This window comes from Callithrix jacchus, chromosome 1, assembly GCF_049354715.1.
Source record: "Callithrix jacchus isolate 240 chromosome 1, calJac240_pri, whole genome shotgun sequence".
NCBI lineage: Eukaryota > Metazoa > Chordata > Mammalia > Primates > Cebidae > Callithrix > Callithrix jacchus.
Window position 1 is genome coordinate 3,961,283 of NC_133502.1, and position 10,240 is coordinate 3,971,522.

Here is a 10,240-nt window from a genome sequence, read left to right on the forward strand (position 1 = left end):
CACCTAATGTAATCAAAGTCATAGATGCAGAGAGTATATTGGTGATTTCCAGGAACTGAGGGAAAGAAATGGAGAGCTGTTGTTGTATGAAGTTTCTTTTATGCAAGATGAGTAAGTACTAGAGATCTTCCATACAAAATAGTCTCTAAAGTTAACAATACTGTATTGTGAACTTAAATAATTTGTTGATAAGGTAGATCGCATGTTGTGTTCTTAACACACAGACACAGACACACACACCCCAAAAGCAGAATCACAATAACAATCAAGAAAACAAAGAAGCCTGAGGGAAATTTTAGAGGTGATGGATATATTTAGGTCCTTGATTGTGGTGATGGTTTCACGGGTGTATGCGTGCGTCCAAACTCATCAAGTTGTACACATTAAATACATGCAGCTTTTTGGTATGTCTATTATGCCTCAATGAAGCTATTAAAATCACTAATCAAGACAGAGAATATTTCAATTTTTTAAAATCAAAATTAATGCAACAAAACTGTGTTGATCAACGTATAAAAATTTTGAAAATAAAATCTAATTCTGCAAAAAACTAAAGAAAATAAAACTGTTTCCAAATTAATTTCAGCACTTTCTGTTACAGTCTCAACTTCTTGACTGCTCACTACACGATATAATGATTTGTGTCCACATTTGACCATCTGTATCTATGGTTTCAGCATCCCTGAATTCAACCAACCACTGAGCAAAAATATTTTTTAAAAAACAAAAAACACTGGCACAGTAAAAAATACAAATAAAAAAATACAGTATGCTATTTACATGCATTTATATTGTAGTAGGTATTATAAGTAATCTAAAGATGATTTAAAATACATGGGAGAAAGTATATATGTTATATGCAAATACTGTGTTATTTTATATAAGGAAGTTGAGCATCCATGGATCAGAGGAGTCCTGAGTCCTGAAACCAATCCCCTATGGATACCAAGGGAGGACTGTACATTGTCCTAACATTCTCCTTCTTTTTCTTATTAACTATTCTCAGCTGTACCATATCTATTATGAACATATGAATGTGAATTCATTTATTGTAAGCATTTTTTCTGTAAATTGATGCAAAATATTTTTTTAGTGATCTTGATTTTTGTGAATACCTAAATATGAAGCCAATTAGCATTTTAGGATCATATTTGCTTTCAAAATGCAAAGTCCTCATTTTTTAGCTATTCATAGTGTCATGTACAGTTTGGGTTCTTTTTGTTTTCACTTCAGCAGTTGTTAATCATGTTTTATCCTAAGTTACTTTGTATTTTGTTCATGGCTCTTCCACAACGTTCTGTCATCCTTGTCTTATATTTTCTAGTTACAATCTTTCTCGTTGCAGCACAAATGCACCTGTGTTTCACTACAGAACTTTCTGCTTATTTTTTCTCTATTTTAAATATATTTTCATATTTTCAGAGAATTTTCTTTAGTGCTACGTCCCTTTCACATGAGTTTGATTTGAAAATCATAGTTTTAATTTCCCAGAGATTTATAGTCTGTATTTCAATTTCATGACATTCTCTCTTTATATTTTTGTATATAGTATCACCTCCAATATCACTGAAAAAAATCAATTAGTAATTTCTTAAATATTATCCATTGAGCCTTGATTTACTTCTTTTATCCTTAAGTCTTGAAATATATTTATCTCCCTCTTTTCTTCCTAGTTGCTGATTTTCTTCATATAAATGTTGATCTGTTACTATCTGTTCATATTTTAAGAGATAATTGGGTAGCTACTTCTTCCAAGAAGGATTGGCTTTTATGAAATTCGCCCCCCTGCTATAAACAACTAGAAGCCTCCCCTCCAAAAATGTAAAACAATTTATTTTAAGACAATGAACATTAGGTAGCACATATGATACCTGAGAGAAGAAAAACAGAGTAAGTTCAAAGTCATGGCCAGGCTTCAGAACAAGTAGGGAGAACCTAGGAGGAACAGTGTTCTGCCTGAATCTAATAGAGATAAGGGCATTAAGTCCAGGAACGCAAAGATGGCTAGACTGCTGGGCAGCCTACTAAGAAGGGGAAGCTTATACAGAGAGTGACAGCTCAGGGATGACCTTAGGCATTCTCTTGAATCCAGCTAAGAAGTGATGTACACCTGTGTAAGGAATCTCCCCCAGATAATGGAAAGACACACCTTGAAGCACACAGCAAACGTGCTGAAGCTTCCACAGGGCTAGGAATCATTTTGTGTGTCCACAAGCTAGGATGGAGAAACATTCTAATAATTCACAGGACATGAGGAACAATTGAGGAAAGTCATGTTGTAGAAGGGGGGCTGTATTTGTACAAAATAAAGGCTGCTATGAATATGTTAGAAGGTTGGAAAATTATATTTCATGGAAAAACAAAGTCTGAAGTAGGCTTCAGATAAAATACTATTTCTAGAAAAGGCGAAATATTCCAAAAATATAAATGCTGTAAATTTATTAAGAAAATGTAACAATCTCAAGGGAAAGTATTCTCTTCCCAGGTTCACAAGGGGGCGTAGTTTTAAAGGCAAGAACTTCCCAGCTCCATACCTCCACCCACGTCTCCATCCAGGGATTTAGAGGTCTTTGTCGCTCATGTGGGAAAATAATCATGGATCAATCACTCCAGCGGAAGTTTAAAGGAACTCCTTTCATAGGATGGGAAAATTGAAGGGGGTGGAATTTCTCCCAGGTTAAAAGTCTCCATCCCCCAAATCTGGGCAGACTATCTGAATCCCCTCTCATGACCTCATATATGGAATATAGGGAGAGTCGCTCTCTGTATTTATTATTTCTCCTTTTTCTCTCTCTCTGTCTAAATAAATCACTTTCTGCATAACTCTTTGGGGTCCGATATTTAGTTAGGAGAGCACCTTGCTCAGCGGGGTCCTCTCTCCCATTCTTGGGTGAGTGAGGGACCAAGAGCCTGGAAGAACACATCCCAGGAGGGAGCTGAGCCTCCCTGAGCCTGGAACCGGAACTCCACAATCTTAAATGTGTATTTTCCTAACCACAGAGTATCAGCATATATGAAGTAAATACAAATATGAAGTCAAAACTGAAAAACGGATCCTGATTTTTGTCAAGTAACTTAGCTTCACATTATAGTATATATTTATTTATTGTGTATTTCTCCAGTCTCAACTCCAAGCGCAAGGTTTTATCTGCTTTTTTCTCCAAACCTATCTGTGGAAAAATAAATAAAATGGTTTTTTGAAAGAAATTTTGCCACCCCCAAATGTGCCATTTTATGTTTGTCCCATCTTTACTTGCTTGAAATCTTCCTATAGCATTGTAAGTCTCCGGCACCATTCTAAACTGCTTTTATGTTTCCAAGGATGGTTTTCAATTCCTAAAATTTACCTTTTCCCAAATATTTATCTCAGAATTTTTGAGACCTGGGAATTTTGGGTGTCTAAAGCACAGAAAGGCTTTTATCTCACATGTTGAGATACCATAAGCACCATAGGCTGAGGTACTTTTCTCTGAATTCTCAGTTACCACCTTTTCATCTGCTTTCTATCTTCCAGAAGTGAATTGTTATCTCCCCTCTACTAATTGTCCTAGTTTTATAAATGTGCTTGGTTTAAGTCGACAATGTTCTTTTGAAATAAATTTCCTGTGGTCTCTTAAAAAGGAGGAGATTAATGTATGTAGTGAGGTAGCTATGATAATTCCAAACATTTCAATGTTTAATGTATTTTATGATTTAGTGTTTTTTCTTATTTATTTAAAAACATTTATTTTTTAATTGACAAAATTATATATATATATATACACACCATGTACACCATGTTTTCTAGTATGTTTACATTATGAAATTGTTACATATAGCTAATTAACATATTCATTACTTCATCTACCTACCATTTTTTGGTAGTGAGAACACTTAAAATCTCCTTCTTAACAATTTTCAAGAATTCAAGAGGTTGTTAACCACAGACCCATGTTGTACAAAGTATCTCTTGAACTTATTTCCTTTAGCCAGCTGAAATTTTTATCCTTTGATTGACATCTCACCAACACTCATCTGCGGCCCCCCCATTCCCAGCCCTTGGGCACCATTAATCTGTTATTTACTTCTATGAGTTCAACATTGTTGGATTCCAAGTATAAATGAGATCATGTTGTCTTTGTTTTTCTGTGCCTGGTTTATTTCACTTAACATAATGTCTTCAAGATTCACCATGTGTCATAAAGTACAAGATTTCCTTTTTTAAAAAAAAGATTGAATCATATTCCATTGATTAAATATACATTTTATTTATTCATTTATTAATGAACAATTATGTTAATTCTATATCATAGCTAATGTGAATTATGTTGCAATTAATATGGGAGTGAAAATATTTTTTGACATACTGATACCATTTTCTTTGGATATATATCTAGTAGTAGGGCAGTAGAACCTATTTTAAAATTAAAAGAAAAAACTTCCATTGTGTTTTTCATTATGTCTATAATAATTTGCATTCCCACCAACAGTACACAGAGGGGCTCTTTTCCTCATACCTTTGCCAATGCTTGTTATCTCTTGACATTTTGATCCTAAAGAGTGTGAGGTGATATCACATAGTTGTTTTGATTGCATTTCTCTGATGATTAACAATATTGAGCACCATTTTATATACTTGGTGGCCATCTCTATATCTTCTCTGGAAAAACATCTCTTTAGATTCTTTGCCCATTTTTTAGTTAGGTATTTGTCTTTCTGAGTTGTATGAATTCTTTATAAATTTTAGGTATTACTTATTTTTCATATACATCGTTTGCAAATATTTCCGAATCCCTGGTTTCCATTTTATTTTGTTGTTTCCTTTGCTCTGAAGAAGCTTTTTAGTTTGATGTTTTATTTTTATAGTGTTGCTTATTAGTACGGTTTGGCTGTGTCCCCACCCAAATCCCATCTTGAATTTTAGTTCCCATAATCCCCATACATCATGGGATGGACCAGGTGGGAGGTAATTGAATCATGGGGAAGGGTACCCCCATGCTGTTTTCATGATAATGACTGAGTTCTCATGAGATCTGATATTTTTTAAGGGGCTTTTCCCCATTTTTTTAGCACTTGAAGGAGGACATGTTTGCTTTCCCTTCTGCCATGATTGTTTATTTCTTGAGGTCTCCCCAGCCCTGTGGAACTTTGAGTCAATCAAACCTCTTTCCGTTATAGAATACCCAGTTATGTATGTTTCTTCATAGCAGTGTGAGAATGGACTAATATGCTTATGTGGCCTGAGCTTTAAATATGATACCAAAAAAAAAAAAAAAAGAAAAAAATCAAATCATTTCCAAAGCTACTGACAGGAACTTTTTCTCTGTGTTCGCTTCTAAACATTTTACGGTTTCAGGTATTGGATTTAGGTCTTTTGTCCTTTTTAACTTTTTGTGTTTTGTATAATAAATGGATCCAGTCTCACTAGTTTGCCTGTGGAAATCTAGTTTTCCCAGAACCATGTATTGAAGAGACTGTTTTTACCCATTGTGACATCTTATTGCCCTTGTCAAAAGTTAGTTGCCCATAACTTATTTTGTTTGGGCAACTAACTTTTAACAACAGTATAAGTTTGGACTTATTTCTGTGCTTTCAATTATATTCTATTGGTCTATGTGTTTGTGAGGAAAATAGATTATTGGAAATCAAATTTGAGCAACCATGAAATTTCTTTTATTTTTTGAAAAAATTATTTATTATACTTTAAGTTCTGGGGTACATGTGCAGATCATGTATGTTTGTTACATAGGTATACATGTGCCATGGTAGTGGTTTGCAGCATCCATCACCCAATCATCTACATTAGGTATTCCTCCTAATGCTATCCCTCCCCAATACCCCCACCACCTGCTATTCTTCCCCTAGCCCCCCCACCCCCCTGGCCCCTGTGTGTGACATTCCCCTCCCTTCATCCCATGTGTTCTTATTGTTCAACACTCACTTATGAGTGAGAACATGTGGCATTTGGTTTTCTGTTCTCGTGTCAGTTTGCTGAGAATGATGGTTTCCAGTTTCATCCATGCCCCTGCAAAGGACATGAACTCATCCTTTCTATGGCTGCATAGTATTCCATGGTGTATGTGTGCTACATTTTCTTTATCCAGTCTATCATTGATGGACAATTGGGTTCATTTCACATCTTTGCTATTGTGAACAGTGTCACAATAAATATACCTGTACATGTGTTTTTATAATAGAATGATTTAATCCTTTGGGTGTATACCCAGTAATGGGATTGCTGGGTCAAATGGTATTTCTATTTCTAGATCCTTAAGGAATCACCACACTATCTTCCACAATGGTTGAATTAATTTACACTCCCACCAACAGTGTAAAAACATTCCTATTTTTCCACATCCTCTCCAGCATCTGTTGTCTCCTGATTTCTTAATGATCGCCATTCTAACTGGTGTGAAGTGGTATTTCAATGTGGTTTTGATTTGCATTTCTCTAAAGATCAGTGATGAGCTTTTTTTTCCTATGTTTGTTGTGTGCATACATATCTTCTTTTGAAAAGAATCTGTTTATATCATTTGCCAACTTTTTGTTGGGGTTATTTGTTTTTTCTTGTATATTTGTTTAAGTTCTCCATAGACTCTGGATATTAGCCCTTTGTCAGAAGGATAGATTGTAAAAATTTTTTCCCATTCTGTTGGTTGCCAGTTCACTCTATTAATAGTTTCTTTGGCTGTGCAGAAGCTGTTAAGTTTAATTAGACCTCATTTGTCTATTTTGGCTTTTGTTGCCATTGATTTTGGTGTTTTAGTCATGAAGTCCTTGCCTATGCCTATGTCCTGAATGGGATTGCCTAGGTTTTCTTCTAGAGTTTTTATGGTGTTAGGTCTCATGTTTAAATCTTTCTTTCTGTATTTATACTTTTCATTTTTAAGTAATTATACATTCATAAGAAGTTGCAGACATAGAACACAGAGGCCTACATCCCCTTCATTCACTGAAGAGGGTGATAGTCCCACCTTTCCACTAAACTTCTTAGAACACCACCACAGAGGGCAGCAGAAGTTTCTCATTACTTCCAGGTGGTGGTGGAAGTCCAAGTACCATGTACCTCTGCAGACACTACAAGCATGGGGAGTGGGTAGGAGATGTTTTATTTGGTGCTGGTGAAATTTCTTGTTTTCCAATAACCCTTCTCTCACACTACCTGAGAAAGGTATGGGACAGGCACCTCTTACAGTCAGGCAAAGATGAAAGTATTTGCTCTCCCCTCAGCCTTTGCTAATGTGTGTGTAGATGGAGACACAGGTTTTTCTCATGGCTAGGGTAGGAGTAGAGCAGTATCATTATTGAAAAAGTTTACCTTTTGCTGGGATCTTCATTTCCTAGCTCTTTGTCTAGAAAGAACAAGCTTTATTTTTCTCTTGGTGTGACACTTTGCTGTTTCTAGGTTGTAGGCTTCTCCAATATCCAGTTCAATAAAAATGAAGCAAAAAGAAGCTCCATTGGAACTCACTTTCATGTAGTTCTTTGGTGCAAGGCCTTCAGCTGGTCTGCCTTCTTCTCTACATGTTTTTAGGTTGTTTTACAATTTTTGCTATACATAGCCTGAAGAATATTGAAAAGTATGTGTATTACCTCTTTCCTAAAACTTGAAATGTTTGCCTTTTTTTAAAATTCATTTTTATTTCTTTTTAAATTGTAATTTACGTTATGGGGTACATGTGCAGATCATGCAGGATTGTCACATAGGTACACACATGGCAAGGTGGTTTGCTGCCTTCATCCCTCCATCACCTATATCTAGTATTTCTCCCCTCATTATCCTTCCCCACCCTCCCCATCCCTGCTGTCCCTCTCCTATCCCATCTCCACTGACCACCATGTGTGATGGTCCCCTCCCTGTGTCTACGTGTTCTAATAGTTCAACACCCACCTATGAGTTATAACATACAGTGTTTGGTTTTCTGTTCTTGTGTCAGTTTGCTGAGAATGATGGTTTCTAGATTCATCCATGTCCCTATGAAGGACATGAACTCATCATTTTTTATGGCTGTGTAGTAGTCCATGGTGTATATGAGTCACATTTCCTTTATCCAGTCTATCAGTGATGGACATTTGGGTTGGTTCCAGGTCTTTGCTACTGTAAACAGTGCTTCAATGAACACACGTGTGCATGTGTCTTTATAATAGAACAATTTATATTTTAAAGCTTGTTCAGTATATAAGAATTAACTTTAAAAATGTTAAGTTCAAGTGAATATTTACTTTAAAATAAAATTCTTCACTTTGCACAGTAATTCATTTTGGAATTTTGATAATGTCTCTCTTAAAAATACATGGTACAATTCCTTTGAATGTAAAAATTTACAGGACATTTCAGGTACATGTTATTCTATAAAAGGATGCATATTTGTATTAAAAATCCAAGACTGGCACTGGAAAGATGATTTTAGATACTATCTTTATTTGTTTCTCTTTGAATTTGTATTAATAGTAGAAACTCACAAGTGCCTCGCATTCATCACAGTGTTCTTTGTGCTTTGATTTATAGTTGTAACCTTGTCAGACACTGAAGGCAATGTTGTTTACTCAACATAAAAAAAGTATGGGTCACAGCTTTGCTTGCATTTTCAGCCTGAATATGTTGAGAATATTCTTATAAGATTCTCAGATCATTATTATATCCATTATGCACATAGCTGTTACACTAAATTTAATTTGAACTTTGTTTTCAATTATGTAAAAATCACTGAGTCTGTAGTTAAGCCAGCATAGTCTGAGTGTATGCAGAGATAAAACCCATTATTGGACGAAATACATTCTTACTATTAAAAGGTCACAATATGCCTGATCTCCAGAAAGGGATGAAAAACAATACTTGTCTTTCCCCCTGAAATGCTATTTGTCCAGCTTTGATGGTTATGCCAGGCCAGAGTCCCTTCTTCTGTTATCTTCTTCTGTCTTCATTGCTTTAATCTTTTATCTTCTCTGCCCTGACCCAGACTTCTAACTTCAATACTTTGAGGTCCTTGAAATCCTCATCACTGTTTTGGCTTCAAGTTGGAAGACTGACAGCAGTTATTATTCTGCTTTATTTGAAGCGCTTCACCATTTTGGGTTCACCTTGGAGTGGTGACAGCAGTTTTCTACCAAGTTCCACTGTGTGCTATTTCAACTTCCAGGTTGTTGAAGGTAGAGTTTTTAAAAATAAATAAATGTTTATCATATATATAACACAATGTACTATATATAAAAATATATGTGGTATTTGAAATGTTGAGCACACTGATAGCAGAACTTGATCAGTCATTTCATGGAGTCTTTGTCTTTCCTCCTCTCAAAGCTAAACAGACGGAGAAAAAGAGATGAGGGGGAATGAAAATCTTGCTTTGCCATATGAGGTTTAGAATATTTAACTTAGTCTTAAATTACCTCCCTCACAAGTAGCTGGAAAGATGAGAAATAGGATTTTCAATGTCAGTAAAAATTAGGCAGCCTGATACCATATTTGTAGTTCTAATTGCTTTATATGTGTAAACATATATTGTAAATGCATAATATCTACAAATATAGTTGACCCTTGAACAACATGGTTTTTAGCTTCACGGTTTCACTTTTATGTAGTGTTTTTTCAATAAATATATTGGACAATGCTTTAAAAATTTGCAACATTTTGAAAAAATTGTACACAAACTGCACAAAATATAATTTATCAATACAATTTAGGAAAAGTTAGGTAGGTCATGAATGCATAAAATATATGTAGACACTAGTCAATTTTATTATTTACTCTCATGAAATACACACAAATTTTTTACAAAAAGTCAAAATTTATGCAAAGCTTACAGAACATACGTGACATAATTCATAATGAAGAGAAATGCAAACACATATAAAGGAGCAGTATTAAAACGTAATTGCATAAAATTCTGTACTAGTGTAATGATTTTGTAGCCACCTTTTGTTACCATTTTGGTGAATTTGGTTGTAAGCATCCACTAAAAACATAGTGTGACTCTAGTCATCTTCAGGTGAACAGTTCATCTCTTCAGCAAATTGTGTAAAAATTGTTCTCTTACAGTTCTCATGTCATTTTCTCATTATGTTTAATGCAATATCATAGACTTTGAATAATACAGGGGACATATATGCAATGCTACTAGTGATGATGATGGTGGAAGTGCTCCAAAGAAGAATGGAAAAGCAATGGCCTTACTGGAAAATGTTGAATTGCTTGGTACAAACCAAAGATTGAGGTCTGCAGTTGCTCATCATTTCAGATAAGAGAAACTAGTGTAAGCAC